The 26,351-nt window shown below is 39.7% G+C and overlaps 1 long non-coding RNA gene across 10 annotated transcripts in view; it reads left to right on the forward strand.

Annotated features, from left to right (window-relative positions):
- The window catches only part of LOC123335033, a 280,541-nt gene that overhangs the window by 38,226 nt on the left and 215,964 nt on the right, over nt 1-26,351 (forward strand). For 4 of the 10 annotated variants that reach the window (XR_006553276.1, XR_006553280.1, XR_006553279.1 and 1 more), the window contains one exon: nt 8,413-9,094. The exons of 5 other annotated variants lie outside the window; for them this stretch is intronic. This is a non-coding gene — a long non-coding RNA (uncharacterized LOC123335033). Of the gene's footprint in view, nt 1-3,988; nt 4,088-8,412; nt 9,095-26,351 lie in introns of those variants that run through there. One more of the 10 variants, XR_006553283.1, reaches the window with a different exon arrangement.

Raw genomic sequence — 26,351 nt, forward strand, 5'->3', positions numbered from 1 at the left:
TGATCCTGATAAGCAAAATGGAGTTAATGTATGACTAAGCCAGAGGATAATTTCTCACCAATCTCTGTTTCTAATGACTCCAGCCCTTGAAGCCTGAGTAAATCTCCATTTAATGGATATAGATGGTCAGTTTAAAGTGTGGACCAATAACTGTAAAAGAAATATGATTTTGAAGGGATTCAGATGTGATATGTAACTGGGAAGGGAGTAGGCAGTAGATGACTTGCTATTTTATTGATCCTGCATTTTATCTGGCTTGAGACAAAGTGGCCGGATGGAAAGGAAAAACTGAAAATCACTGTGATTCAATCCTTTGTTCCCTTTAATCTCTCATTACCATTCCCACCCCTCTGATTCCCTAAAAATTCAGGCTGTACCAAACTCAAGGAAACACTAATGATGCTGAATCATATACGCTTTCCATCAGGGTTCTGTTCTCTTTACTCACTGAGTAGCATTTGAAGAAATATTCAGAACTGGCTTTATCTGCCTTCGTTTTATGATCCCAGCAAAGCCAGGGGGTTCCTTCAGCCTTTTCTAAGCTCCCTGCAGTATAATTCAGAGAATATACATTTCTAGCTGTCCACTTTCCTAATTTCTATACATTTAGTCAAGTACAGGGCATAACTTGGGGATTTTCATTGCAACTAAAAGCTTCACTGCAATGTACCCTGGGAGATCTAGATATTTGTTCTTTATTTTTGATAAAAAGGACATATAGCCTTAGTCCCTTGGTTATCACTTGTCAAAAAAGTCCTCGTCTGACATCAAGAGATCTCAGTTCTAGTCAAAAGCTAGTCTTTAGACCGTGCATTTTGTAGTACCTTGACAACCTTACAGCCTGTGGGAAGAATAACTGAAACTTGAAAAATGTCATTTATTGGATATGACAGGATTCTAGCAATAAAGATCTGGTCATAGTCAATCATCAATGGCAGTCCAGAATCATGATCTTTCAGGACAGTTGTTGGAGCTGTCAATGGGTTCACTGTTTTCTCCAGTCCCTGGTCCAAATTGCTACCAGAACCATCTTCCTCAATAAGTTCCCAGTGTCATTCTACCTTGAAAGTCCTTTCACAAACAGTATTCTCCCAAATTCTGTGACACAGTTTCTCAAACTGCAAGGTGCCTAGAGTCCCCTAGGGTGCTTATTAAACTATGAAACAATTAAGCTAGAATTCAGCAGGACTGGAATGGATCCATAACCTTTGCTTTTAATGAGCACTCCAGGTGAGGCACATGGCTTGAGAGCCCCCCAGAACAAAGCTGAACCACAGGTTGAAGTCCAGATTCCTTATCCTGATATTCAAAGCTTTTTAAAATATGATCTCAACTATCTTCTACTCATGTTATTTATCCCACGTCCCAGTTAGTTTGACAAATAACAGGAATGAGGGATGCAGAAGTATCTTCTTTAGGAATTGTGCCTGTGTCCAAAAGAATTCTTCCTGCCTTGCTTCTGTCCCTTCCCATTCAGGATGTACTCCCAGTCCTTACCAGCCCATAGCAATGTCTCCCTCTGCTGAACTTTCTTTGTATGAGAATCACTGAATCACATTTTTTGGAAAGTAAAGGGAATGGTAATGAGACAAGTTTTCCTAGAAATATGATTCTTTGAGTTAGGACGACAAAGAGGGGAAAAGTTTTCTACCAGGAGACTTTATACAAAAATGGTAAGATGCATTTTAGTAAGAACCCAGTATAAACAAAGGTGTTTTCTGTGTACAGTTTAAAAACAAATGGTTAGTGTTTAGTCGCTAAGTTGTGTCTGACTCTTGCAAACCCCATGGACTGTAGCCCACCAGAATCCTCTTTCCATGGGATTTCCCAGGCAAGAATATTGGGGTGGATAGCCATTTACTTCTCCAGGTGATCTTCCTGACCTTTGGATCAAACCCACATCTCCTGCATTGACAGGTGGATTTTTAACAAGTGAGCCATCAGGGAAGCCTTGAAAATAAGTAGCCAGGGTCTAAGTTATGTTTAAAGAACATGGAAGTTGAAGGTTAAAGTCAAGGTCAGGTAACTGAGAAAACCTTAAATGCCTTTTGATACATCATGGACTTTGTTCTTGGTAAAAAGAATGGTTGGCAATTTGGGGGCTATTGTCATGCTGGCTTGTAAATTACTCATTTCTCATGCAAACTCAGTAAAGACAATAGAGGCTGCCCTGGAGGCTGCTTAGGTTCAAAAGCTAACTTGTCTATTTCCTAACCTTGTAATCCTGGAGCAGTTACTTCATTGCCTTGAGCATATTTTTTCCTCTGGATTATGGAAAAATGATAGATCTCATTTTACAGCTTTCTTGCATTTATTTATGGAAAGGAAAGCAGCCCTTAGTAATTATGTAATAATAAATATTTAATATGCATATAGCTTACAGGGAATGGGTATTATTCCTCTTTCCAAAAATGAAAGTGGTCTCAGAAGGTAAAAACTTGTCTATAGTAACATAGCTAATAAGAGCCAAATTGGGTAGTATTTTGCCCTGCGTAAAAGCTGGATGGGACTTAAGGGACCATTTATTTCAACTTCCTCATTTTATAGTAAAGAAAACTGAGGATTAGAGTGGCAAAGCCATTTGGCCTGTGTCACACAGTATGCAGTATCAGCACGTCCTAATACTAGGAAATAAAGAATATATAAGGCTGAGCAGGACAGTCTCTGCTCATAAAGAGCTTTCAGGCCAGTAGGGAAGATGGCTGGTGTGGTGTGGCTGGTTTGAGCAGGAAGAAGTCATAGGGTCTGGGATGGCCAGGGAGAGGTGGTTACATATGTGCCTTGAAAATTTAAGTCAGAAAGAGAAAAATAACTATTGTACATACAAACACATACATGTGGAATCTAGAAAAGTGGTATAGATGAGACACATGAAGCAGAGACACATGAAGAGGAAAAGTTAAAATTTTACATAACCTCCCTCTCCTTTTGCCTCTGTAACTCAGCTTGCCTCTTGCAAAGTCTAGATCACGTAGGTCACATAGTCTCATAAAGTGGGGACTTGCAATACTAGGAACTGGAGTTTATCTCACTCACCCTTGTCCTGCTTTTTGCAATTGCCTGACCCCTGAAAACTTGTTTAATCATGCCTATCTGTGGAAAGGTCAGGCACCCCCCTCCCCATCTTGACTGCTATTCCTGCACGCAAGAAACCCCTTAGTTTAAACCAGCCTATTAACAGCTAGTGTCGCCCACTATAGTCTGTCTATAAAAACTCTGTAATCCCTTTGTTCGGGGCTCAGAGCTTGGAGTGTTAACTCCTCTGGGCCCACCAGTGTAAGAAAGCTGAATTCTCCAACTCTCTGAGTGTGGTGCTTGGTTTCTCAAGTACTGGTTTCTGCAACACACAGACATAGAGAATAAATGTATGGACACCAAGGAGGGGAAGGAGGATGGGATGAATTGAGAGGTTGGAATTAACACACATACACCATTGATGTCTGTGTGCGCTCAGTCGTGTACGACTCTTTGCAACCCTATGGATTGTAGCCCCCTAGGCTTCTCTGTCCATGGGATTTCCCAGGCAAGAATACTGGAGTGGGTTGCCATCTCCTTCTCCAGGGGATATTCCCAACCAAGGGATTGAATCTGTGTCTCCTGGATTGGCAGGTGGATTCTTAACCACTAAGCCATTGATACTATGTATAAAATAGGTAACTAAGGAGAACCTACTAGCTGGCAGGGAACTCTGAGTAGAGCCCTCTGGTGACCTAAATGGGAAGGAGATCCAAAAGAGGGGATCTTTATATGCGTATAGCTGATTCATGTTGCCGTACAGCGGAAGCTAGCACAACATTGTAAAGCATCTTTGTTTTTTTTTATTGTTTAGCAAAGTAGTGTCTGACTCTTTGTGACCCCATGGACTGTAGCTCACCAAGCTCCTCTGTCCATGGGATTTCTCAGGCAAGAATGCTAGAGTGGGTTGCCATTTCCTTCTCCAGGGTATCTTCCTGACCCAGAGATCAAACCTATGTCTCTTGCATTGCAGGTGGATTCTCTACCACTGAGCTACCAGGGAAGCTCAAAGCAACTGTCCTCCAATAAAAATTGATTAAAAACAAAAGTTTGGCCCAATCACCAGTAGGCAGATGAAGTGAGGGCAGGACTCAAGCCAGATGTATCCTGGGAATGACTTTGAATGCCTTCTCAGCAACATACAGTCCAGTTTTTGGAAGAAAGCAACTTTGGAGCAGTTAAAACATCTTAAAACTACTGTCTATAGTTATATTTGCTGGGAAAAAAAAAAAAAACAAGCTGGAGCAACGGGGAACTGACTCTATCATTAGTCCCAAATCCTACTCCCCCTATCACCCAAATTCCCCAGAGGCACATGCAGGACAGAATTCACTCCCCAAGCAGCTTAGGGTCCCTAAGCAGCCTTGAAGCAGAGCAGAGTCAGCAAAGCTGCTTCTGGCTCCACTGGTATAGCCTCACACCTTGGGCTGGCAGCCGCTTTTGAAGCACAGCCTGGAACTCAGAGGCACCACAGGCGCTCCTTCCCTTGACAGGCAGCTGCTGGCTTAGTTTGGGCTCCTCTCCCAGCTGACAAAGTCTAAGATCCGAAGGTTGTGATCCTACTCCACAGCCTTGTGGGCCACCTGTGTTGCTAGTCACTGCCAAGGCCTTGTGGGCGAGGACCATGGTCATTAACGAGAGAGCTTGCTGAGATAAGTCTTCTGGAGATGAATACCTTTGCTGTGTTCCAGGAGCTGGCCAGACAATCATACATTTGAAGAGAGCCTTAATTTGAAAGAGACTGGCACGGATTAAATCTGTAACTCAAAGAGGAAAGGCCAAGTAACCCCATGGAAATTTGGATTTTTTGTTGAGGAGAGAAAAAATCTGCCTCCACTAGGTCTACTCCCTTGCCCGAAATTCTATCACTAAGGGCATCGGGCTTGCTCCTTTGGGTCCTGAGGATTTCCTGAAAAGGAGGGCTTCAATGATTTGTTAATACCAGGAAGAGAAATTTCACTTAGACTTGCTTCCAAAATCTGAGCACTAATTGAAAAGGAACTAGCCGCACTGACCACCACCAGGGCTTTGGGGTGGTACCCCATCAGGAACATTGAGAGGGGCAGGTGGCAGGCATCTTGGTTGCCTTTTGCCAGAGCCATCCTTATGTCTTTGTTACTGGTTGTTGTTCAGTTGCTAAAGAGTGTCTGACTCTTTGCAACCACATAGACTGCAGTACACCACGTTTCTCTGTCCTTCACTGTCTCCTGGAGTTTGCTCAAAGTCATGTCCATTGAATCAGTGCTGCCATCCAACCATCTCATCCTCTGTCACCCGCTTCTCCTCCCGCCCTCAATCTTTCCTAGCATCAGGGTCTTTTTCAGTGAGTCAGGTCTTTGCATCAGGTGGCCAAAGTACTGGAGCTTCAGCTTTAGCATCAGTTCTTCCAATGAATATTCAGAGTTGATTTCCTTTAGGATGGACTGGTTGATCTCCTAGCTATCCAAGGGACTCTCAAGAGTTTTCTCCACTGCCACAGTTTGAAAGCATCAGTTCTTCAGGGTTCAGCCTTCTTTATGATCCAACTGGAACTGTTGCCAACATCTTTAGCTCTATAGGAATCAGGAATATTTTAATCAGATCCAGCTTCTAGCCATCTCTTCTGCTAACTATACTCTGCCATCTCAGTAAGGTGATTTATTATTGCTTATTCCCATAACTACAGAGAATGGCCATTCAAATTGTTTATTCCAGAGCGTGTTCTGACCCTTTGTCTTGTGCATCCTTTGAGATCCTGTAGACATGCCGCCTTTCACAAGGACCTTTCCTGTCAGTAACCATAGGGAGCTCTTTCTCCTCTAAAATACAGTGTGAAAAATATTTTAAAAAATATTATAGCATTTCATATCACTAGAAATCTAATAAAAATTGCATTAAGAGTGAGGGATACCCCTTAGTCAGATATTTACTGCATTTTTTTAACTCTTAAAAGTTGGCATGAAGGCAAGAATCATAAACCCCAAACCTTTACTGACTAATTGACCCCAGTCAAATCAGTGTCCAACATCTCTATTTACTCAACATTAGCATCAGTCTGAGTGACTTGACTTTTGGTTTTCACCTTCATGCATTGGAGAAGGAAATGGCAACCCACTCCGGTGTTCTTGCCTGGAGAATCCCATGGACGGGGGAGCCTGGTTGGCTGCCATCTATGGGGTTGCACAGAGTCAGACATGACTGAAGCAGCAGCAGCAGTCTACAGTAAGGATTGAAAGGTTTTTCCTGTAAACTGCCAGACAGTAAATATTTTGGGCTTTGGTGCCATATTGTCACTGTCACAGCTACTCAGCTCTGCCATTGTAGCCTGAAAGCAGTCATGCACAATAGAGGTTTGAATGGTTGCTCATGACTGTGTGTTAATAAAACTTTATTTATAAAAATAGGCAGTGGGCCAGAGTTATTTCTGGGCTGTAGTTTGTTGACACCCAGTGTAGCTCATCATATCACCTTCATTTGACAGTTTTCTGTTGCTTGCCAGAATTTAAAGTTAAAACAGTGCAAAGCAGCTACAAAATCAGATTGCAAACTGCAAGACTTATGGCGTCTATGAAAATGAGGTAGGATAATTGCTCGAGTTAAACTTAAGTCATGGACAAGTGAGAATATGGCAGAATTAGACCAATGAAAGAGAGAAGAGTCATTAAGAATTACAACTGCATAGGAGTGTCAAGCAAGAAGGACTTGCATACAGAAAGATGTTGAAAAGCTTTATAGAAAATTGATGAACCATAAAATATTTTTTTTAATTGCTCATTTTTAAATGGTGGTTTAAAAATCCAACACAAAGCAAAGAGTGGTGTATTTTCCTTCTGCAAAACTAAAGAAAAATCATGCCAGCAGAAAATATGGTCCTATTTTATTCATCTTATAAATTAGGACATTATTGAATTTTGAAATTAAATGCTGATAAATGAAAAGATACACCTGTTTTTATACTTTAATTTCCTTTTTTTCAAGATCAGTTCCTGGCCAAAATATTCCCCTTAAATAAAAACTTTGTCCCTATTTTAAGAGTGTTTACTTTAAAATGGCATTTTAAATGTGAACTATCCTTACATTATAAATGCTTTCCTTATGTGGAATCCTCATCTTCTTAAAGGAAACCATGAAATCCTTGAGGGTAATAAGCACATCCAATTCAATTTTCTTCCCCACAGCTTTGAGAATCACATTTTATATCTGATAGACATTAAATGAATATGTATTTCTTTGTGACTATTTTCACCTAGTTTCTTCCTTTACAAATATGTGTATATCAGCAGTCTTCCTGTTAGATGATAGTACAGGACCATAAAAATGTTTGTGTACACTATAACCATACAAAACAGTCTTAATTATCAGTACAGTAATTATGATTGTACTACGACCTTTAATTTTTTGTTAAAACATTGAAGCTCTTGCTGTTGGAAATGAAAAATAATAAAACTAATATTTATTTGTACACTATAATTAAACTATTAGAAACAGTGAGTATTAGTGGATTTTTTTGTTGTTGCTGTTAAAAAAACCTATCAAGCATTATTTGAACAGGTCTCGTCTTCTCCTTGTATAATTTATCACACAAGCAAACATGTTTTCTATCTATGCCTTGGAGAACTGTCATCTCCTTTTCTAAATTTGGATTAGCTTTCAGCATTTTATCCTTTTCTCTTTCAATGTCATGAAATATCACCAAGCGTTCCTTTAACATGAATTGTTCTGCTGACATCACTTGCTTTAGAATATTGCCTCCTTTTTTGTCAAAAACACTTTCTTCATTAATGTAAATTGGTCTTCACTAAGTTCCTTTAGCTACATATTTAAAATCTCTTTGAATGGTGGCAATGTCAACATTCCCATGGTCAGATCAACTGTTTTTTTCTACTAACTCCATTATATCCGATTCACATTTTGCTTCCAGCATCATCACTTTTTTTTCCTTGCACTTGCATATTTGTGGGCCAGTCCCTTCCTTTTTTAATAGAATTCTATTTCTTTTTTTAAATTGATTTTTATTGAGGTAAAGTTGCTTTACAATGTTGTGTTAGTTTCTGCTGTACAGCAAAGTGAATCAGTTATGTTTACCTATATCCCCTCTCTTTTGGATTTCCTTCCCATTAACGTCACTGCATAGCATTGAGTACAAGTCCCTGTTCTATACAGTCAGTTCTCATTAGTTATCCATTTTATACACAGTATCAAAGTGTATATATGTCAATCCAAATCTCCCAATCATCCCACTCCTCCTTACCCCCTTGGTGTCTATATGTTTGTTCTCTACGTCTGTGTCTCTATTTCTGCTTTGCAAATAAGATCATCTGTACCATTTTTCTATTCATGGAATCCACATGTATGTATTAGTATATGATACTTGTTTTTTTCTTTCTGACTTATTTCACTCTGTACAATATTCTCCAGGTCCATCCACATCTCTGCAAATGGCACAATTCCTGTTCTATACAACGTCACATGGGCTTATCACTGGAAGACAAGAAGTCAGCACAGCTACCTTCTTTGTTGTCTGTGTATAAACAGCATACCAGATACACAGCGACCAATTACCGACAGACTTTGAAAGAAGGGATGTGCCTGCTCACGGATCATGGTGCACCTGTTATTTATGTAGTGATTTGTGGAATGAAGAGAGAGGAACAAAGTGAAAAGTGTGAAAGTGAAAGTGTTAGTCATTCAGTCATGTCTGACTTTTTGCGTCCCCATGGACTGTACTGTAGGCTGCCAGGCTCCTCTGTCCATGGAATTCTCCAGGCAAGAATACTGGAGTGGGTAACCTTTCCCTAGCCAGTCCCTTCTGCAGGATATCTTCCCAACCCAGAGATCAAACCAACCAAGTTTGTACTCTATTCAGTTATTCACAGTCCATATTCTATGGTTCATATTCATATTCACAGTTCATATTCTATGAACTATGAACCATAATGTTGGGGGCTGGTATTATCAAACTAAATCATGGCAACTAAAATGTGTACATGCTAGAACTGTGCAAAGTGGGGATAGCCATGAATAATATAAAACTATTTCCTCAACCACATCACTGTACTGTCAGTTCAAAAGTTATTAAACTTCTCCTTACTTTCAACAATTATGCCCCAACCAACTTCATGGTAACATGAAATTTCTCTGCATTTTCCAGTCAGTAAAACTTACTTTTTTGGACAGTGATTCATCCTATGCTTCACAATGGGAAACACAGCTGTCTTTGTGCATGAGCAAATGGCCCTGCCCCACTCTCTGGTGATTCAACACACAGGGAACCTACCTATACTTCCCTCTGGGGCACACACCCCGGGGGGGTGTCTGATTTTGTGGTATGGGGGGGTGAGGTGGTACCCATGCTGAGACATGGTGGGCTCTAACCTTGGGTTTGGGAATGGGGCACAGACTGAGTAGAATACCCAGAAAACTTTATAGTCACTCACATGTCAAGATCTGAAACATTCAAGAAGGCTCTTTGACATTTTGTACCGTTTGAATGAATCTGTGAAATGACATTATCAGGGAGTGTTTCTGTCCCTAGAAACCCACAGATGATGCCTACACATCTTCTGATTCTGAGGACTTTTCTAGTATAACACCATCACTCTGCAGCTCAAATACGTAACTCATTTAATTTTTAAAATAACACACCAGAAAGGAAAAGTACATCCATGGTTCATATGATTTTCATTTCTGAAGAGGGAGCTGAGGTCCAAGTGGGATGCAGCTTGCCTGAAGCTTCACTGAAATCTCTCTGTGGGACTATGACAAACATAGTTGCAGACAGCCTAGAAATGTTGATGAAATTCATCGCTGTACACCAATGTGGATTAACTCTCAGAAGCAGAGTTTGGGGTAAAATAGAAAGAAAGAGCTTTACTGATTTGCCAGACAAAGGGAGCCACAGCGGGCTATGTCCTCAAAACTGTGTCCCATCTTGCTATGCTATGTCACTTCAGTCGTGTCTGACTCTGTGCGACCCCATAGACGGCAGCCCACCAGGCTCCCCATCCCTGGGATTCTCCAGGCAAGAACACTGGAGTGGGTTGCCATTTCCTTCTCCAATACATGAAAGTGAAAAATGAAAGTGAAGTCGCTCAGTCGTGTCGGACTCTTCGCGACCCCATGAACTGCAGCCTACCAGGCTCCTCCATCTATAGGATTTGCCAGGCAAGAGTACTGGAGTGGGGTGCCGTTGCCTTCTCTGGTGTGTCCCATCTTAGAGGGGATATAATGAGTCTTCCAGTAGTGGCTCAGGAAGTAGGGTTGTTGGTAAGGACCTGAGTATGTGCAGGGCTGGCATTCTTCCCATCCATGGATCACCTCAAGATGCTCAGGGGTGGCATCAGGCCGTCTTGTGATGCTTTCTCTCATTCTTGAGGTTATCAAATTGTGACCCTCTCTCTGGAATAAAGAATGCTACCAAAAAGAGGGGAGTTGAGGGAGGAAAAATACCAGGTGCTGTGATACGGCTAAGCAAGAGGAAAAGTCAAAGTGAGCTAAAGCAGATGAGAACCGAATGGAGGCTACTTTAATATTTAGCTGGAACAGAAATACAGTAAGTCGCTTACACAGGAACCTTCAAGTTGCGAACTCTCAAAGCTGCAAGAGTGTGTTCGCGTGTCCAATCACATACATTAGTTCGCGTGTCTGGCATACATTGTTAGGTGCCTGCATCCTCTACAAGCGGTTGTGCTTTGCTGTATTTACTGTAAAGCACTGTATAGAGTGCAGTAGTGCAGTATCTTTATTTCAAGCCTTGATGTCCGGAAGCAAATGTGAAGAATGGTGATGTAGCCGGTACTACCGTATTTTCCAAGGTACTGTAAGGTTAGAAATATTTTCTTTATTTGTGTGTGTGTATATTTGTTTGCTTTTTGTGTATTACTTGTGTGAGAAGTATTATAGACCTATTATAGTACAGTATTATGTAGCTGATTGTCTTAGGCTAACTTTGTTGGACTTATGAACAGATTGGACTTATGAATATGCTCTTGGAATGGAACTCGTTCCCATGAAGGGCACTCACTGTAAGCTACAAGGTGGAGATGGTGCTCCCATAGGCTTATAGGAGACATTCGGTGATGGAACTACATGGTTACATTGGAACTATCTGAGAGAAGGGGAAACTTGTATTAAATGGTAGTATCCAAAGAAGACTCCTCTGGTCCCCAGCTTCCAGGAGTAAGAATTTGGATGATTCCTTTAATTTCCACTATATGGTAAATTAGTAAAGATAGATAAAAATGAGGCTGTAGAATGACAAGGCTGTAAGACCCCACTTTAGAGGGCCAGTCATCTACTTACTCATGATGAGTTCTCATGCACGAATGATTCTCTCCCTTGAAGAGTTTCTAAGAGCAGACACAACCCTGGGAAAAGCCTGCAGTAATAGATCTCAAAGTTCTGAAGTTAATGTATCTTCTCAGAAGTACCAGGAACAAAAGTAGGCACTGGTAGCGGAGGCTGGTGCTCTAGGTGAGTCCTGAAGAGGTGGTGATTAAATTAAAATACTGGTTTAGTAAAAGGACAGTTATATCAAAGCGGGATCTGCCTTTCCATCTGAAGTAGACCTCTCTGCTTATGTCCATCATGGTGTACATTCCCCCTTCTTTTATAACAGCATCTTAATTCCCCTTTTGTAGACTCTTCCCACCTCTCACTTTCATTTCACATAGTCTAAATGACCTCTGAGGACACAAGGGTGGCAATAATACAGCCTTAGGTAAGTCAGCCCATCTTCCTGACCACAGTGACTTTTCAAGGACAGGAGCATGACTTATGCTGGAAATAGTGAATGGGATATTTTCTTTCTCTACTGGGAATGGACCTGGAAAGATGTAAACCTTTAACTGCTGTGCTCCATCATGCAAAGAGGAGTTACCAGAAGAAAACTGAGCCAAGGGATGAAAAGCGGAGTCAAGTGTTGGAGAATGGCAGCATTCTGACAATATTGTTGGAGCACCTGGATCCAGCCGTACATGATGCTATTCTCAGAACTTATCAGTTGTATCATCTGATAATAGTCCTAGGACAGGAAGACAAAGAGATTTAAATTTAGCAAAGGAAGAGATCTTACTCAGTCACATGGCTGGTAAGTGACAGAGTTGAAATAACAGAACAGATCTTAGACTTGAAGTTCAGACTCATTTTACCCTTATAGACCTTAGGGAGACAAAGTAGAAGTATGAGGGATAATGTTAGTGAAGTCATAATTCATAGGAAACAGATGCAGTAACAGAAACACAGAGAGGCTAGTGTGTGCGTGCTCAGTTGCTTCAGTCTGGTCTGACTCTTTGTGACCCTATGGACTATAGCTCACCAGGCCCCTCAGTCCATGGGACTTTCCAGGCAAGAATACTGGAGTGGGTTGCCATGCCCTCCTCCAAGGGATCTTCCCAACCCAGGAATCGAAAACCACGTCTCTTGCATTGCAGGTGGATTCTTTACCCACTGAGCAACCTGGGAAGCTGGAGGGTAGTAAGTACCTCAAACAATATAACTGGACTACCATAGCAGGAGGTAGAATTCTTACACTGTAATTTTAGTCGTTCATATATAACCAAATAATGTGATTGGTGAAGCACTTAGCCTAGATCAAAGGTTTTATTATTTATTCAAAAATCACAAAGTGAGGTAATGACACATTTTTAAATGTAGGTGTTTAGATTTCTCTGTTGTTCAACACTGATTGTAACATGAGAAAAAGATCCTAGTTCATTGAATTTTCAGTATATACTAATGTCATGATGTTAAACACAGGCTTTTCCTGATGCTCTGAAAGTCTGACAGGAAGGACCAAGACTCATTCAAATGCCCACAGCACCACCTTTTAGACTTTGTAATGTCTTTCCGATGGTGCCCAAATCATGTGTGTTTGTCCTTGTTCTCAAGCCTTCAATAAATTCTAAAAGGTCGTTTTATTTTTCCTGTGGATTATTACCTTGTAAAGCCAAGTTCCAAAGAATTACACAGAAATGTGATAGAATTAGGGATCTTCTAAAAATGGTTTCTAGGTATAAACATGATTATACAGAGGAAGTCAAAGTGAAGCATGTCTCCCTTTTTATGGACTTGCCTATCCTCAGTCTCCCTGCAGAAAACCAGAAAGAGCAGACTACAATGGCTTGATTATGTCCTTTTTACTCTTAGAAACACACCTGAGTCTTGCCTGCCTCTTTGTTTCCAAGATAATCCCATATGATGTTATCCTGAGGTTGAGTGGCAACAGAGCATTTGTGTTTTCTCTTCAGAGCAGGAAAATCTAAGAAATGATTGCATGTTTTTGATGACAGAAAAAGCCTATTTCCTTCCATAAGTTTTTGATTTCCTGACAATGAGAATAATCCTTATAAATCAAATGATAAAATGGCCATTGTCAGTGGCAAATGGAAACTCAATACATGAAAGGAATGGTAAGACTTAACTTTCAAAAAGTTTAATTTTCTTGGCTTTGAGGAAAACACTCTGAGAGAATTGTTAAATAGGATTATAGAACCACTGACTAGTTTTTGAGGATCCTTGTGAAAACAGAAACTGTTCTAGATAATTAAAAACTGGCAAGGAGACCCAAGCCACTCCTGACCAATGAATCTACTGCTAGTTTCGGAGGAAAATTTAGAATAAAGTATTTGAAGATGTGTTTTGTAACCCTTTTTTAAGAAGAAGTTGTAATTAGTGAGAGCTGTTGTGGTTTTAGTGAAATATATTGATTTGCCCTTAAAACATAAATGGAGAGCCATAAATTTTTCTAAATGTTCATTTGGATACATTGCTGAATAACTCCAAGTTTCTGCTCTCATAGTGCCTGTGTCTAGTGAGGTGAGAAACACAAATGAAGAGATAAGATACTTTCTCTTAATGCCAGGAAAATATATTATGCTTAGGACATAGTACAGTAATATACATCTGCCCTCTATATTTATGAACTTGACGACATTATTAGTCTAAAGCACGTGGTTCTCAACTGGGGACACTTGAACACCCCCTTCTCTCCCGTGGGGCATTTGCAGGTATCTGGAGAGATTTTTTGGTGGCCACAGAAAGGCAGGGGAGCTACTTCCATCTAAGAGGCAAGGACGCTGCTAAACATCCTATAGAGCAGCTTCTCACAGCAAGAACGGTTTGGCCCAAAACATCAACTAGTGCTGAGACTGAGAAACTCTTATCTAGAACCTGCATTCTCAACAGGAACAGTATTGGTCTGAAGGGGAACAAAGCTGGCTTTTAGGAAGTGAAAAAAAAAGTCTTATTATTTCTGTATTTAAAGCATAGATAAACATACAGTACATGAACAGATATACAGTATGTTTATGGTATTACCAAGCTGGAGGATTAGGGGAGAAAAAGTCTCAAAAGGCTTCTCAGGAAGTAGTAATGGAAAGAAGGTTGGGTAACACTGCTTTCCGCAGGATCACCACACTTTCTCTGCATAGGACTAGTTAGCAAATGTTTTTGTGTGTGTGGCCATACAGCTTTTGTGGCAACTACTCAGTACAGCCACTGTAGCCTCCAAAGCATCCATACGTGGGTGATACGGTAACACAGGGGATAGCTATGTTCTACTAAAACTTTATTTTAAAAAAATAAACAAGAGATGAGTTATATTTGGCTCATGGTCCATAGTTTGCTGAATTCTGATTTAGAGCATCAGTAAGCAAAAATATGAGATACATGCCTTATTAATGTGAGGATACATTACTGGTAATGATAAATGTGCGTATATGTGAACATTACAGAAGATTCAGTCATGTGAATAAGTAATTAAGAGGTTTTCCCATTAGATACAACTAAACAATTATCCTCCAAAATTTGATGAATGGATGGCTATCAAACTTGAAGGAAATCCAGATGACGTGACATAAGGTGTGGTGGGCCTTTCAGTTAAAAACAGTTAAAAATATAGAATTTAAAAAGATTCATGAGGCATGTGTATCATGTAGCATTAAAAGGCTGAGTGTAAAGAGGGAGGGAACATGCTTTAAATTAGGGACCACAACAGAGAGGAATGGGGAAGTGATGTAAAGAAATATAATGGGGTTTCAGTATCAAACTGCAGAACACTTGATCTGCCTTTTGCAACATCACATGGTATATTAAGAGCCATCAGCTAGCTTATAGTATTTACATCTTCCCCACGTACTCCCCAAATCTAAATTTGTATTAGTATTCTATGGCGTATTTTGTTTGCTAAGGTTTATTTCTGGTGCCAAAATACAAGCTGCCAGAAGTAAAGACTGTGCCTGTAGATCTATTAGTAGCCTGTAGAACCAGCTGCTTGTAATAGTGTCAGCTCATCACAGTTTAACTAAGATGGCAGTATATTTCTCTATCGTGTTGTTGTCTAAAGTCAGGCAGTCAAGGATATGGTAGACCATCTTGGATCTTTGAGATCATCCAGGTACCCTAGTTTCTTATCCATGAGCCTTATTTCACCTTATTTGTGAAATTTAAAACCATCACTGTATCTATCAATTGATCTGTCAGTCTATCTTATGTTTATGTTCTTAATTTGTTGCCTTGCCATCTCTGTGACATGGCCTCTGTTCTGTGTAGTGCAGGGTGGCTTGTCTCCAGGCAGCAGGATGTGAAGAGAGAAGTGCTTCCTTTAAAATCATGACTCAGAGGTGGTACATACCACTTTTGTTCAGATTCCATCGACCATATAGCTGCATAGTCATGTCTGCTACAAAAGGGGCTGGAAAATGTAGTTGTCAGCTGGTTTTCATGTATTTACATTATACCAGAAATGATATATGGACATTGAAGACCAACCAAAAGACACTGGCACAGAATTTCAATCAAAATAAACAAGATTTTTAACTAGTCAGGGAGGAAGATCTGTATTTTATAGGGACTGTATGTCATAGAAGGAAGAAAAGGATATTTTTCTTATAAGACAAAAAAAGTTGGGGAACCATGAAATCAGCCTTTGTGTGCTTGAAAAAGAAATGGAAGCTCTTCTTTACATCATCTGTGAGGTTAGTCCTAGGATCAGTGGCTAGACGTTATAAGGAGAAATTTAAGAAAATGTTACAAGGAGTTATCTTTATGAGGTCAAAGTGGAACTGCCTGTTTGCAAAAGAGTCTACTTCTTATCATTCAAGCATTCAAGTTTTCAGACATTATTCTGTAAGTTAAAAATATATATATTTATTGAGTACCTACTTGTTATCAGACACTGGTGTGTGTGAGTGTGTGCACGCGTGCTAAAAAGAATAAAGATGAATAAGACATTTAAGACCTGTGATCTACTAGATTGTAATAAGAAATGAGTAGAGGTATGTGTGTGTGTATGATGGGATAAACAGTTGTTCAGGAAACCATTAAGAATATTCGGAGACTTAGGGATAGTATAGGAACTTTGCTGTTGTTCAGTCGCTAAGTTGTGTACGAATCTTTGCGGGACTTTGCTATACTCTTAAGAAGTGTTTGTATTTCAAAAAAGTATGATTCTCTCATATATAAAGTTTTATATTCTCAGGTCCTACCAAACAGTTGTCTAAGGATCAAAAGCATGAAATAGTTTAAAAGATGGTAACCTTAAAAAAACTCAGATATTTAAAATACAACAATCCTTGTTTGTTTTAAAGACTCTAAATTAAATGTAGTATTGAAGGAGTCTAATTGGTGGTTGCATTTGTTCACAAGTCTTGGCCCTTTTCATCCCTGCAGAAAACTATAATCCCCATGCTGGAGTACTCTGCAATCTGTCACTGAGGATTCTGATGCCCAGTGGGGAGCAACTTAAATGCTCGGGTGCCCTACTAGGAAAATCCCATGCCCACAAGCAGTAGTCTCTATAGGAATAAATATAGTCATAGTCTGCTCATAGTCTCTATAGGAGTAAATATTTTCAGTTTATGAGGAAATCAGAACTCATCTACAGAAATGAAAGCAAGAGATGTCTGCCAGGGAGTAGAAGGAAATACATCCAGAGTAGTAGAATCAGACCTGGTGAGGGGCATAGGTCCCACATCAAGCCCCACTGTTGAGACAATATGAACTTGGTAGGCCCTCTGCTTCTCTGTGCTTCAGTGGCCTCACCAATGAACTGAAGTTTCCTTGATCCCAATCCATTCTGCCAGTATCAGTTATGCAGCTTACACCTATTTCTCTGAAAATTGGCTGGAAAATCTATAGACAGGATGTGACCTATGGAGTACTCCATAGTTGCCATCACTCCCTAATGCCGTGTCCAGGCCAACTATACTCCTGTACATTCTATTCTAGTTTCTCTAGGCATATACGTTTGAAATGTAAGCTCATAGTAGTTGAGCCATTGCCATGTGCCAGGCAATTACAGGCATTTGTATATATTATCTCATTTAATTTTCACAGTTGTCCCCTTAGAGAGGTACATTTTACAGACTAAAAAACTGAGCTTAGAGAGTTAAAGAAACTTTCTCAAATTTATGCAGCTAGGAATTAGTTGAGACAAGATTCCCATCTAGGCTGTTTGTTTCCAGAACCTGTACTCTTAACCACTATGTTCTATTGTTTCAAATATTTCTAAAGTCATGTCATCTGCCAGTAGTGAGTGAAGGATTAAACAGCCTGGAGAATTAAACACACACACAACCAAAAAAAATCTGAATCCAAATCTAGACTCCACCACTGCTTACCTGCGTATGTGTGGGATTCTTGTGAATTTTAAATGAGTAAAAGTATGTTAAACCCTCATCACAGAGGACTTGCTCAAAAGGTAGCCATTATTATGCCAGAAATGTGCCTATAATGTAGATATGTTAATTGTTGAGTGGATAAAATATATTATTGGTCCAAAAAGAATGGCTAAAATTTACATTTCCTTTATAATCTGGTTATTGACATATTCTATAGTGTTGTTCTTTGTTCGATTTCTTGCATATTAAAGGAACATACTCCTAGACAAGTAGTTTCAACCACAGGTGACTTTGCTCTACACATGACATTTGGCAATATCTAGAGACATTTTTCGGAGAAGGCAATGGCACCCCACTCCAGTGCTCTTGCCTGGAAAATCCCATGGGTGGAGGAGCCTGGTAGGCTGCAGTCCATGGGGTCACTCAGAGTGGCACACGACTGAGCGACTTCACTTTCACTTCTCACTTTCATGATTTGGAGAAGGAAATGGCAACCCACTCCAGTATTCTTGCCTGGAGAATCCCAGGGACGGGGGAGCCTGGTGGGCTGCTGTCTATGGGGTCGCACAGAGTTGGACATGACTGAAGCAACTTAGCAGCAGCAGCAGTGGCAGGGAAAACCACTAGATCATTGAGGTATGATCTAAATCAAATCCCTTATGTTAAACGTTGTAAGTGACAAATAGATTCAAGGTATTAGATCCGATAGACAGGGTGCCTAAAGAACTATGGATGGAGGTTTGTGACATTGTACAGGAGGTGGTGATCAAGACTATTGACAAGAAAAAAGAAATGCCAAAAGGCAAAATGGTTGTCTGAGGAAGCCTTACAAATAACTCTCAGAAGAGTAGCTAAAGGCAAAGGAGAAAAGGAAAGCTATACCCATCTGAATGGAGAGTTCCAAGAATAGCAAGGAGAGATAAGAAAGCCTTCCTCAGGAATCAATACAAAGAAATAGAGGAAGACAATAGAATAGGAAAGACTTGAGATCTCTTTAAGAAAACTAGAGATACCAAGGGTACATTTCATGCAAAGATGGGCACAATGAAGGACTGAAACGGTATGGACCTAACAGAAGTAGAGAATATTAAGAAGAGGTGGCAAGAATACACAGAAGAACTATACAGAAAAATATCTTAATGACTCAGATAACCACGATGGTGTGATCACTCACCTAGAGCCAGACATCCTGAAATGTGAAGTCACATGGGCCTTAGGAAGCATCACTATGAACAAGGTTAGTGGAGATGATGGAATTCCAGCTGTGCTATTTCAAATCCTCAAAGATGATGCTGTGAAAGTGTTCCACTCAATATGCCAGCAAATTTGGAAAACTCAGAAGTAGCCAAAGGACTGGAAAAGGTCAGTATTTATTCCAATCACAAAGAAAGGCAGTGCCAAAGAATGTTCAAACTACTGCACAATTGTATGCATCTCATATGCTAGCCAAGTAATGCTCAAAATTCTCCAACCCAGATTTCAACAGTATGTGAACCGTGAACTTTCAGATGTTCAAGCTGGATTTAGAAAAGGCAGAGGAACCAGAGATCAAATTGCCAACATCTGTTGGATCATTGAAAAAGCAAGAGAGTTCCAGAAAAACATCTACTTCTGCTTCATTGACAATGCCAAAGCCTTTGTGTGGATCACAACAAACTATGGAAAATTCTGAAAGAGATGGAAATACCAGACCACCTTACCTGTCTCTTGAGAAATCTGTATGCAGGTCAAGAAGTAACTGAATCGGACATGGAACAACAGACTGGTTCCAAACTGGAAAAGAAGTACGTCAAGTCTGTATAGTGTCACTGTACTTATTTAACTTATATGCAGAGCACATCATGCAAAATGCCAGGTTGGATGAAGCACAAGCTGGAATCAAGATTGCTGGGAGAAATATCAATAACCTCAGATATGCAGATGACACCACCCTTATGGCAGAAAGCAAAGAGGAACTGAAGAGCCGCTTGATGAAAGTGAAAGTGGAGAAAGAAAAAGTTGGCTTAAAACTCAGTATTGAAAAAATGAAGATCATGGCATCCAGTCCCATCACTTCATGGCAAATAGATGGGGAAATAATGGAAACAGTGACAGACTTTATTTTGGAGGGCTTCAAAATCACTGCAGATGGTGACTTCAGCCATGAAATTAAGATGCTTGCTCCTTGAGAGAAAAGCTATGACCAACCTAGACAGCATATTAAAAAGCAGAAACATTACTTTGCAGACAAAATTCTGTCCAGTGAAAGCTATGGTTTTTCCAGTGGTCATGTATGGATGTGAGAGTTGGACCATAAAGAAAGAAGTGCTGAAGAATTGATGCTTTTAACTGTGGTGTGGGAGAAGACTCTTGAGAGTCCTTTGGACTGAAAGGAGATCCAGTTGGTCAATCCTAAAGGAAATCAGTCTGAAACATTCATTGAAAGGACTGAGGCTGAATTGAAGCTCCAATAATTTGGCCACCTGCTGTGAAGAACTGACTCTTTGCAAAAGACCCTGATGCTGGGAAAAATTGAAGGCAGGAGGAGAAGGGGATGACAGAGGATGAGATGGTTGGATGGCATCACTGACTTGATGGACATGAGTTTGAGCAAGCTCCAGGAGTTGGTGACAGATAGGTAAGCCTGATCTGCTGCAGTCCATGGGGTTGCCGAGAGTCAGACAGGACTGAATGAGTGAACTGAAATTTCATCTCTAAAGTGGTCTTTTGAGATAAGAACCAAAGCTGTTGGATGTCAGAGAAATAGTTCAGTTTACTGTGAAACAGTTTACTATATGTGGTCTTCATATAGACTAACCTCAAATCTCTTTTTTCACTTGGTGGATCCCATTCACAACTTATTTCATTTATGACAGGAAAAAAAAAAAAAAGTAAGAAAACCCTGAAACCCTTAGCAAATCTAATCCCAGTGGCATTTTAGAGTACTTTAGAATATAATAGCCATAAATTGGTTAACCAGATGAAAAATTATATTTTTTATCCTAGTGCTATAAACCTCAAAAGTCCCCAGTAAAAAACATAAAGGTATCATTATGGACACAAAAAAAGATTGTTTTAAAGTGGTTTCCTGGTGTTTCTTATTTATTCATTCATTGTGTAGCATTTGAAATCAGTGTTACTCTGTGAGATTTAAGCAGTGTTCTAATTGGTAATAAAGTGCATTGTGAGACTCCAAAAACAGGAGGGTGGAGGTTAGGAGATGAAGAAAATGGAGACTGAGGAAGAATGGGGTTTTTGTCACAATAAAAATGAGGATTGTATCCCAGTCCTTTGGCAAGAACATTTTCTTCCCTATCAAGCATTCTCCAATAGAAGAAGTCCAAGGTGCTTCTAGTCACCTTAATGTAATTGACTCCTCATCACATTTGGTTGATTTGTCCTTAGAATTTAAATCAAAGAATATACTTGTAGACTCTTAAACCCAGGGATGTTATTGATGATACATATAATTTTGAGTAGCTCACTATCCAACTATCTATTATTCATTTGACTGTATACAACTATGTGCTAGTAATTGTGCAGGGCAAAGGAATATGTGAATGCATGGTGCTCGGTTGTGTCTGACTCTTTGCAGCCCCAATGGATTGTAGTATGTCTGGCTCCTCTGTCCATGGGGTTTTCCAGGAAAGAGTACTAGAGTGGGTTGACATTTCCTCCTCCAGGGGAGTCTTCCCGACCCAGGGATGGAACCTGCATCTCTTGGATCTCCTGCATTGGCAGGTGGATTCTTTACCTCTAGCACCATCTGGGAAGCCCTATATGAATGCATAAAATCAACAAATCCTTATTCTCATGAAGCTCTGTACTGGAAGAGACATGTAAGATATAAACATAATAATTGTGCAGCTTAATAAAGGCTATGGAATAAACTGATTGTGATATCTGAGATTACCTGAGACTGAGAGGGCTTGAGGGATAAGAGGAAGCAGAGCTTTTTCAGAAAAGATGATCCAGGATGACATTTCTTTTTTATTTATTTATTTATTTATTATTTTTTTTTGTTGTTTGTTTTTCTTTTTTTTTTTTTTTTTTAATTTTATTTTATTTTTAAACTTTACATAATTGTATTAGTTTTGCCAAATATCAAAATGAATCCGCCACAGGTATACATGACCTTTCTTGAGAGGTGACACCTGAGGTGAGACTAGAAGGATGGGAGGTTTCTTCCAGGAAAAAAGAACATCAGGCAGAGAGGATACCAAGTACAAAGGCAGTAATGGGGTGATGGCTTAGTGTGTTTGAGGAACAGAAAGAGAGCCAAGTAAACTGTTCAGTTTATAGTGAATGAAGGAAAACTTGCTAAGAGATAATTTTTAGGGAAAAAATCAGGGGATCAGTTCATGTAACACCTCATAAGCTATGACTAGTACTTCTGATCTTATGAATCTACACAGCCTGTACAAATTATAATGTATATAGAACAAACGTAGAAGTAATTTGTGACATCAGGAGCTTCCTTGGCAGTCCAGTAGTAAAGTTCTTCCAACCCTGGGGGTGTGGGTTCCATCCCTGGTTGGAGAACTAAGATCCTGCATGCCATGTGGGTGTGGCCAAAAAATTAAAAAAAATTTAAAACAGTAACTTGTGACATCAGATAAAATAGTGGAGTAAAAACTTCTAAAAATCCTCTTGCCCATAAAAACAAGCATATGGAAAACATTGCCAGCATCAACTTTTCCAGAACTCTAGAAATTAACCAAAGACCTATAGAAATTTGAAAAACATTTATTCAAGAAAAATGGCAACATTGGTAAGAATAGTAAGCTTTGTGGCTTTTTAATTTGCCCTGTTCCCACCTTATGCTCAGGTCTGCATTAGCTTTAAGAATGAGCAGACTGCAATGGAAATTAAAACCAGAAACCTTACCACCTACCAGAGGGCATAGGACAGAGTTGAGCTTTTTCAAAGCCCCACTCTTAAGAGAATTGCGATCATTTTGCCTCTCTGGTGGTTTATTGGAAGAACTGACTCACACGATTGACTTTATTAGACCTGACTTAGGATCACCCACTGTGAGCAGTCTTTACCCTGAGAGTGTTTGTTGAAAGAAGATGAAGGCCTTTATTATTACCACCACCATCTTCTTCATTGAAGTGATGAAAATGTTCTGGAGTTAGTGATGATGTTGTACAACTTTATAACCCCACTGAACTGTGTACTTTAAAGGGGTAAATTGCATGGTATGTGAATTATGCCTCATTAATAAAAATTTAGTTTGCATAATGAGAGCTTATTGCTGATGAGGTTCAAGAAAGGGCTTTCAGTAACATATGCACTGATTCTTCATGGAACAGTCAACAAAACAGTGTGAAGATGGATAAATGTGTTTTATATGGTTTAAACTTAAGAATTTGAATGGTATATCAGATAAATTTGGAATTTGGGTATACTAGGTTCTCTTTGAGAAGGCAATGGCACCCCACTCCAGGACTCTTGCCTGGAAAGTCCCATGGGCGGAGGAGCCTGGTAGGCTGCAGTCCATGGGGTTGTGAAGAGTCGGACACAACTGAGCAACTTCACTTTCACTTTTCACTTTCATGCATTGGAGAAGGCAATGGCAACCCACTCCAGTGTTCTTGCCTGGAGAATCCCAGGGATGGAGGAGCCTGGTAGGCTGTCGTCTATGGGGTTGCACGGAGTCGGACACAACTGAAGTGACTTAGCAGCAGGTTCTCTTTAGCTCAGTCATCATTAGGGAATGGTAAATAGATTGAAAATTTTCATGCTAATTGTAATTGGAAATGGCTGCCTAGATTGTGTGTTAAAGAGGATTCCAAGGCTCAGTTCAGGCTTTATAGGAAATTGGCAGTAATGGCCATGGGATAGTGTTCTTCCACTTGTCATATGTATTACTGTTTCCATAAGTCATTTTGTGACTTGGAATAAATGTCTTCAAAATGTATAGTAGATTCTCAGATAGTTGTGTTGAGTGACCTTTAAGCATCACTTAGGTTTTAAAGCTTTGTGATTATATGATGCAATGATTCAATTCCATGTCTTTCAAAAACATATCCAATTTAAAAAAGGATTTAAAAAATAAGCAATGTCAGTAGCAAGTATGCACAGTATGAAATATTTGAGCTGGAGGAGTATATAAATAGCTGTGGTCGATGATCTTGCCTTGTTCTTTTCTAAATACAGTGCTTCTCAGTGCTAGCATTTAATTATGCACTGTACTTGGATAAAAATGGGCATTAGGAAAGATTAGCTTTTATGATGGATATATTGAGTCCTAAATATGGCTTAAATCTTTGTACTGCAATTGGGAAACTAACAACCCACAGATGAATGCTCATTTCTTATGGAAGTGCATTGAGATATATTTACTTGTGTATTATTTGAAGACCAATCCACATGCAATCAGACTTCAACAAGACAGGCGAGACAATCTTGTAAGGGGTCTCTATTTCCAGACAAAATATCTCAGAAAGCATTTCAATTTACTTTCCTTACCACTGTCTTATCGACGACTCCATCCTGGACTGCTGAGTCTTTAGAATGACAGATTTTAAGCTTTGTTCTCCTTCAATATATGGAGCATATGATATTCAAATGAGTGACATACTTCCATCTGGGTATGCACAAATTTTCCACAGGGAAAGAAATTTCCTCTCCCCCTAACTCAAGAATAATGATGATGATAATAGTAACAGCAATTACTAATGTCTTTGTAGCACATACTATGTGTCAGATGCTGTTGTTAAGAACTTTGCATATATTAACATATTGAATTCACAACATCCCTATGAAATATTATTATTACTCCAAATTCCATGATGAGGCACAGGTGAGGCACAGAGAGGTTAAAGAACTTGTCCAAGACTATACATCTGTTGATAGGTAGGAGATCCAAGATTTAAAACCAGGCTATCTGCTCCAGTGAGCATCTTTCTAACCATTAGACTATACTGCCTCTTAGATAAGTGCTAACAAGAGCTGTTTTCTTAAGGATGGCTATAAATTCAGCTTGGCACATAAAAAGGAAGTAATTTATAAACTCTGGTAGTTTATCTACTGACAGCAATGAAGTATTATAGGTGGGTCTTGGAACTACTTGGAAAACTACTGGCCATCCACTCCCATATCCTTGTCCTGGAAGTCCAGCACTCATCTGTCTAACCAGTCTCTTCTTTTGTATGGCATTCTCTACCCCTTAGCACCTCATATCAGTGAGCCCTCCAATACATTAACAAATCAAGATGGATTTTCTTACTGTAACCCACTATGCTCTTGACTGTTCCCTTTTGTTTCAGAGATCTTAACCCTGGTCAAATTATTATATTTGTATATCTAACATGTACTAATCTTAGTAACTCCAGAAAGAATGAAAAGACGAGGCTAAAGCAAAAACAACACCAGTTGTGGATGTGACTGGTGATGGAAGCAAGGTCTGATGCTGTAAAGAGCAATATTGCATAGGAACCTGGAATGTTAGGTCCATGAATCAAGGCAAATTGGAAGTGATCAAACAGGAGATGACAAGAGTGAATGTCGACATTTTAGGAATCAGCCAAATAAAATGGACTTGGATGGGTGAATTTAACTCAGATGACCATTATATATACTACTATGGGCAAGAATCCCTTAGAAGAAATGGAATATCCATCATAGTCAACAGAAGAGTCCGAAAAGAAGTACTTGGATGCAATCTCAAAAACGACAGAATGATCTCTGTTCGTTTCCAAGGCAAACCATTCAATGTCATGGTAATCCAGTAATGCTGAAGAAGCTGAAGTTGAACAGTTCTATGACGACCTACAAGACCTTCTAGAACTAATGCCCCCCAAAAGATGTCCTTTTCATTATAAGGGACTGGAATGCAAAAGTAGGAAGTCAAGAAACACCTGGAGTAACAGGCAAATTTGGCCTTGGAGTACAGAATGAAGCAGGGCAAAGGCTAATAGAATTCTTCCAAGAGAATGCACTGGTCATAGAAAACACTCTCTTCCAAAAACACAAGAGAAGACTCTAGACATGGACATCACCAGATGGCCAACACTGAAATCAGATTGATTATATTCTTTGCAGCCAAAGATGGAGAAGCTCTATACAGTCAGCAAAAACAAGACCAGGAGCTGACTGTGGCTCAGATCATGAACTCCTTATTGCCAAATTCAGACTTAAATTGAAGAAAGTAGGGAAAACCACTAGACCATTCAGGTATGACCTAAATCAAATCCCTTATGATTATACAGTGGAAGTGAGAAATAGATTTAAGGGAATAGACCTGATAGATAGAGTGCCTGATGAACTATGGATGGAGGTTCATGATGTTGCACAGGAGACAGTGGTCAAGACCACCCCCAAGAAAAGGAAATTCAAAAAAGCAAACTGGCTGTCTGAGGAGGCCTTACAAATAGCTGTGAAAAGAGAAGAGAAAAGCAAAGGAGAAAGGGAAAGATATACCCATTTGAATGCAAAATTCCAAAAATAGCAAGGAGAGATAAGAAAGCCTTCCTTAGTGATCATTGCAAAGAAATAGAGGAAAACAACAGAATGGGAAAGACTAGAGATCTCTTCAAGAAAATCAGAGATACCAAGGGAACATTTCATGCAAAGACAGGCTCAATAAAGGACAGAAATGGTATGGACTTAACAGAAGCAGAAGATATTAAGAAGAGGTGGCAAGAATACACAGAAGAACTGTACAAAAAAGATCTTCACAACCCAGGTAATCACGATGGTGTGATCACTGACCTATAGAGCCAGACATCCTGGAATGTGAAGTCAAGTGGGCCT

This window comes from Bubalus bubalis, chromosome 9 (assembly GCF_019923935.1).
Source record: "Bubalus bubalis isolate 160015118507 breed Murrah chromosome 9, NDDB_SH_1, whole genome shotgun sequence".
In the NCBI taxonomy this organism is placed as follows: domain Eukaryota; kingdom Metazoa; phylum Chordata; class Mammalia; order Artiodactyla; family Bovidae; genus Bubalus; species Bubalus bubalis.